Genomic DNA, 7,101 nt, shown 5'->3' on the forward strand with positions numbered 1-7,101 from the left:
TATCTTTATAAATATATTCTAGTTAATACTCTATTATTATCTTAATTTAAGCTATAAATTAACTACTATATACTATCTATAAATAAATAGATAGATAGAATACTAAAACTAGATATTTAAATATTATCTATATATCTATATAAACTAGAACTAAGATAACTAGTTATAGTAATTACTAATTATATAATTTATCTATAATAAAATAATTAGATAAGATATAAATAAAAGCCTTATATAATCTCTAATAAGATATTAATTATAACTTTAAATTAATATTAAAGATCTAGAGAAAAGTACTATATAAAATATATTAAAATAAGTTAAATAATTTTAAAAAAACTATAAAAAGCTAGTTAAATAGCTAGAGAATATAATTAAAACTATAAAAAAGTAATATAATAAAAAATATAAGAATATAAAATTTATAGTTAGTAACTTTATTATATTAGATATAAAAAATATTAACTAAGCTAGATTAAACTATAAATTAAATAATTAATATCTAGAATCTTTTAAGATTATATATATATAATACTAATCTTATAAATTATATTTATATTCTAAAATATATTAACTTTATAATATATTCTATATTTTCTTACTTTATAAATATACTAGAGATTTCTATACAGCTCTAAAATTAGAACTACTATTTATTAATAAAAAAAAGAATATAAAGTTAAAAATATAATTATAGATTACTAGTATAAAGAATAACTTTAATTTCTAGTTTAATAATATAGATAGTACCCTAGCTATAATATATAAAAACTACTTAATTATATTAGAGATACTATTATACTAAATATTTATAAAGAATAGTAATATCTACTATAAAAATATAAAAGAGAAAGATCTATAATATCTATAAATTATATAGAACCCTAAATTATAGAAAGAGAATTATTAATTTAAAAAAAAAAAAAAAAATTAGAGAAAATAAAAAACTATCTATTACTTCTACAGGGAGCCCCTTCTAGAGATTTTTTAAAAATATAAATCTCTATAGAGGGCCCCTCCCAGAGATTTTTTAAAAATAAAAACCCCTAAAGAGAACCTCTCCTAAGGATTTTTAAAAATAAATAATTTATAGTACTATAACTAAAATATATAGTACCAGGATACTAAGCATAAAATTATAAAATATTAAATAAAAGTATAATAAATATAGATAAAAATATTTATAAATAATCTAGAAAAGGGCTTCTACTCTAGCTAATAATAAAAAAGAGCTATATCTTTATTTCTTTTATAAAAATAAAATATATAATAATAAATAATAATCTCTAGTAAATTATAATTACTTTTAATAATACTAGTCTAAAAAAGTATTTTACTAGTAATAAAATATATCTTAATAGTAACTATTTTATAATTCTAAAAAAAAGAATTAGTAAAATAATCTAGATTTAATATAAAAGAATTAAAATATCTATTTTATTATAGAACCAGGTACTATATCTATTATAATAATAAATATTATACTATTTTAAAGAGCTATCTAATATTATAAATAAATAAAGCTTACTATAAAAGAGATATATATAGTATATAATAATTAGAATAGAGAATATAAGATAAAATATTAATAATATAAGAAAAAAGAGTAAGAATACAGGAAAAAAAATATAAAAAATAGTAAAAATAAGAGTAAAAATATAGATATAAATATAAATAAAAAAGCTAGAAAAATACTTATCTTTAAAAAGATATTTATAATAAAATAAGTAAGATATAACTTATATATATAATATATATTAGTAGTATAGGTAATAGCAGACTTCTTATATAGTAATATCTAAAAATATTATATTAGTAAGATTCTAAATATAAAAATAATTATAAAACTAGATTAATTAGAAACTAGAAATAAAAAAGTAGAATATTATAAAATAATAATAAAATACTAAGAACCCTGATAATAATATTAATATAATTTATAAAATAAAATAACTATTAAAGATAAAAATTAATATAGAAAAATATATAGAATAATATATTTAAAATCTAAACTAATTAGATAAAATCTTATAAAGAATTAAATAATTAAAAAAATAGAGTATAGATATATTATATATAAATAAAACTTTTAATAATAATATCTCTGTAAGTTCTTAAGTAAAATAACTAATAAAAAACTTATTTAAATTATAAAAATTAGAAGAATCTAAATACTAAATATTAGTATAATTATCTAAAATATAATTAAAAAATAGTAATATAAAATTCTTATTATTAAATTAATATATTACTATATTAATTTATAATATAGTACTAGAAGACTTAATTTAATCTAGAAAAATATTAATAAAATTTATAAGATTAAGATAATTATAAAAATAAAAAGAATTAGTAATAAAAAGTAAGATATCTAGAGAAAAAAAAATAAAAATAAAAAATAAAAAATATTTTAATATTATAATATTACTAAACTATATATAAATTTACTTATAATAAATACTAGCTATATAATATTTACTTATATTATTAAAGTTATTTATACTAATAAAATAATAATATACTAATTTTAGATATTTATTATAAGTTTAATTTTAGATTTATAAAACTAAGTTTAATACTATTAGATTTCTTTTTTTTTATTTTATATTTTAACTATAGAGCCTGTTAAAAATAACTAATTATAAAATTATAATTATTTAAAAGAGAGAAATAATTATTATATATTATTATTTATAAATATTATATAAGTATACTTAAGATATACTATAGTAGCTAAGCAGCTACTATATAATATATAAATATATATTATATTACTAGTTCTTAGCTAGAAGAGCTAGTAATTAGTTCTATTAAATATAGATCTATCTTCTATTAATTATATATTATATCTCTATAATCCCTAGAGAGCCGCTATATTAGTATTACAGCCTTATAATAATAGTAATAGATATATATTTTTATATAAATTATTATTTTTTTCTACTATAAATAATACTAGTAATTTATAAAAACTCTTTAATAATTTAATCTAGCTTTTTCAAGTACTTTTACTATATATTTATATAGAATCTATAGTTCTTTTAAAAATAATAAATAGATTAATTTTAATAAAGATGTTTTATCTAGTTCTAGCTTAATAATATAATTCTATTTCTAGTATTATAGAAGTAATTTTATTTCTTTTTTTTAAAAAAATATTTATAAACCTATAATATTATTCTAGAATTATTAATTTTATAGTTTAAATTCTATTAATTTTAATTTAGAGATAGTTATTTTTAGATTAAACTTTTACTTAATATATTTATATTTTTATAGTATATTTTTATATAAATATAATTATTTCTAGATTTATAGATTCTTCTTTATAATATTTCTATAATTTATCTTATTAATTTATTAATAGCTTAATAGCTTCTAGCTAGTTCTAATCTAAAATTATATTATATTTATTTGTATCAATAGTTTTAAATTCTAAGTATTATTTATTAAATTTATTTTTTATATCTTTTATATATATTAATAGTATATAACTTTTATAAAAGATTATATTATAGCTATTTATTATATATATCTTTTTTAATATTCTACTACTATTTAAAAATAGACTTTATTTAATTTAATATTAGTTTATAAAATTTATCTCTATATTAAAATCTAATAGAATTTATATTTTTATAACTTTCTCTACTTTTTTTAAAAAAAATATTATAAATATAATTATCTCTTATTATAGTTTAGAGAAGAGACCTAGTATTTTTATTATATAAAATACTAGATTCTTAAGTTTTTTAAATTATTTATAATTTTATTAAATTTTATATTTTTCTATAAATATATTTTATTATCTACTACTTAATACTATAATTAAATATAATTAATTTTTTTTATAATTATAGTAGTCTTAATTATTTTTATCTTTTTTATCTTTTTTAGATATTAATACAATATTTATAATTTTTATTATAAATTTTTATTTTTTTTATAATTATTTTTATTTTTTTTATAATTATTTTTATTATTATTTTTTTAGAAAAGTTATATACTATTTATTGATATATATAATTTATAAATTAGAGTTTCTTTAAAGCTTTTTTAATTATAATTTAATTTTTATATATTTTAATATTCTAGAATTAATTAATTAATTATTTAAAAAATATACTATATATATATTATAATTCTCTAGTTTTTATAAATATTATATTATTTTTTTATAAATCTTATTATATATTTTAAAGTATAAAATAGCTTTTTATATTTTATTATCTAGTAATTTAGTTAAGTACTATTTAAACCTCTTAAAATATTATATAAATTTATATACTAACTAGTATATCTATTATTTTATATTATAATCAAATACTATTACTTTTTATTTTAATATTATTAATTATATATAATAGAATACTATTAAAATTATTTTTATAAAAATTTATAATAAGATTTATATATTTCTTTCTAATTATAAAGTCTAGATATTATTAAAAATAATAATATATAATTTATTTTCCTTTTATTTATATAATAGTATTTTAAGAATATTTAAAAATAATTTTTTATATAAAAATACTAATTTAAATATTTATATAAATTATATTTTATAAAATTTTTTATATAGAGATATTTTTTAATAATTCTATTTTTTAATTTTTAAAATTATTTAATCTTAAAGATTAACTATTTTATAATATTTTTAGAGAAAATTATATTATAAATTAAATATTTTAAAATAGTATTTCTATATTTATATATATAATTTTAATATATATATATAGTTTTATTTTTAAAGTTTCTAGTTCTTTTATAATAATACTAATTTAATATATTATATAATTATTTTTTCTTTTCTAAAAAGTTCTTTAATATTCTTATTAATTTATAAATCTTTTTTATACTAAATTTTAAAATTAAAATAAATTCTCTTCTATTATTAGAATTAAGTATAAATTTATAATATTTTTTATTTTTTATTAGTTTTTAGTTTTAGATTTTTTACTTTTCTAGTAGAGATCTATATTATTATATTATTTTATATAGTAGAGGCTGTTTAATTCTATATACTATAATATAAAATTTATTTCTAAGTCTTAAATTTTATTATAATTATATATATCAGGCTTTTAAAGAAAGAGTAATTAAAATTATAAAATTATAATATTAATATACTAACTCTCTAAGAATTATAAAAATATAATATATAGTTAGTTAATAAAAAAATAAATTTATATTTAATAAAATTAATTACTAGTTCTTCTAGCTAAAAACTAGTAGTATAATAATATTTATATATTATATAGTAGCTACTTAGCTAATATAATATACCTCAGGTATACTTATATAATATCCATACATATTAGTATATAATAGTTTATTTATAGATCTTGTCTCTAAAAAGATATAGCTAGATATTCTAGAAATTATTTTATATTTATTCTAGAAAACTATATCTCTTATAGAAAAAGAAATATAGATATATTAATTTAAAGAAGTATTCTAATTAATTATATCTATTATAAATAGTTATATTTACTTATTTTACTAATAAAATTACCTAATTTAGTTTATATAAAATAATATACTAGACTATATAAGTTAAAATACTATTTTTAAAGCTTAATAACTATTAAATATATTTTATTTTATAGCCTGTCTTCTTACTAGGTCTTAATTTAATTAAAATCGTATAGAATTAGATAAAAAAACTAGATTAAAAAATAATGTTTTAAGAATAACTAGCTTTCTTATAATATTTTATAAAAGATTATATATAGGCTTTATGAAATTTAATACTAAAAAACTTTTCAAAAGATCTTATTAAATCTATATAGATAAGATATTAGATAATAATAATAATAGAGAGTAACTATCTAAAATATTAGCTAGTTTATTTAAAAATAACTTTAATTTTAATACTAGTAAATTTAAAGAATTATAATTCTAGTAAGATCTATTATACTAATAAAATTACTAGGGTTAACTAGAGTAGTATAAGGTCCTTGGCCTTGGGGTTGTTTATAAATAGTGTGAAAGGGTGTAATACACCTAATAATAAGGAATATAGTATCATGATAGCCAGATTTCAAGAATAAAGACTAGTTAATAGATTAATACTAAAGTCCTGAGTATACACCCTTCACGAAGTAAAGAGGTATCTCTCTGGCTGAGTCAGCTTTAGGCTGACTTAGCTTGCGAATACTCAGTATTCTTTGTAGAGGCCTTATAAGTAGTATTAATATAAATTTCTTATCTAATAATTATAAGTCTATAATACCTATTAGTATATTAATATTATTATTTACTATTTATCTTATTTATTTACTATTTATTTTACTATCTTTAATTATATAATATAATTATATAATTATCTAATATTTTAAATATATTCTTTACCTTTTTATTATTATTTTAACTTCTTTATCTCTTACTTTTTAGTAATAACTATATATAAAAAGTAAAAGTAAAGTAAAAAAACATTTTTTATTTTAGATTTAAAAATATTAATAATTTTAAATTTATCTAGTAACTGGCTTCTATGGTTTAAATTAATACGAGTTATTATATAAAATAAAGATATATAGAACTTAATTAATCCTAATTAATTAACTAAATTAATTCTATCTAAATATCTAAAGTATCTATAAATTTTAGATATTAAAATAGAGATTTAATTAATAATAGCTCTAAGCTCTAATAAATAAGAACTATAATAAAATTATTAATAAAAATATAACTTATTAATAAAAAGATATAATTATGTAAATAGAGATTTAATTCTCATTCTATTAATTATATAAAATTCTATTATATATTTATATAGAGGATTATTAAATAATAAATATACTACTAGATTATAGAAATTAAAGTTATTTAGAAAAATAATTAATTGATTAAAGTAGATAGTTAAGTATAAATAGCAGGTCTAGAATAACTAACTAACTATTAGCTAATCTAGATCAGTACTAGCTCAAGTTAAGTAAAGCAAGGTAATAATAAATATACTATAACAGGTAGGCATCACTATAATATATATAAATTATTAGAATCTCTATAATTAGAATATTTTTTTATCTATCTTAATATTATGAGAAATTAGGAATTACCTATTTAGTTAATCCTTAAAGTGGTAGTGGTTGCTTG

This window comes from Aspergillus versicolor (genome assembly GCF_001890125.1).
Source record: "Aspergillus versicolor CBS 583.65 unplaced genomic scaffold ASPVEscaffold_8, whole genome shotgun sequence".
Lineage (NCBI taxonomy): Eukaryota > Fungi > Ascomycota > Eurotiomycetes > Eurotiales > Aspergillaceae > Aspergillus > Aspergillus versicolor.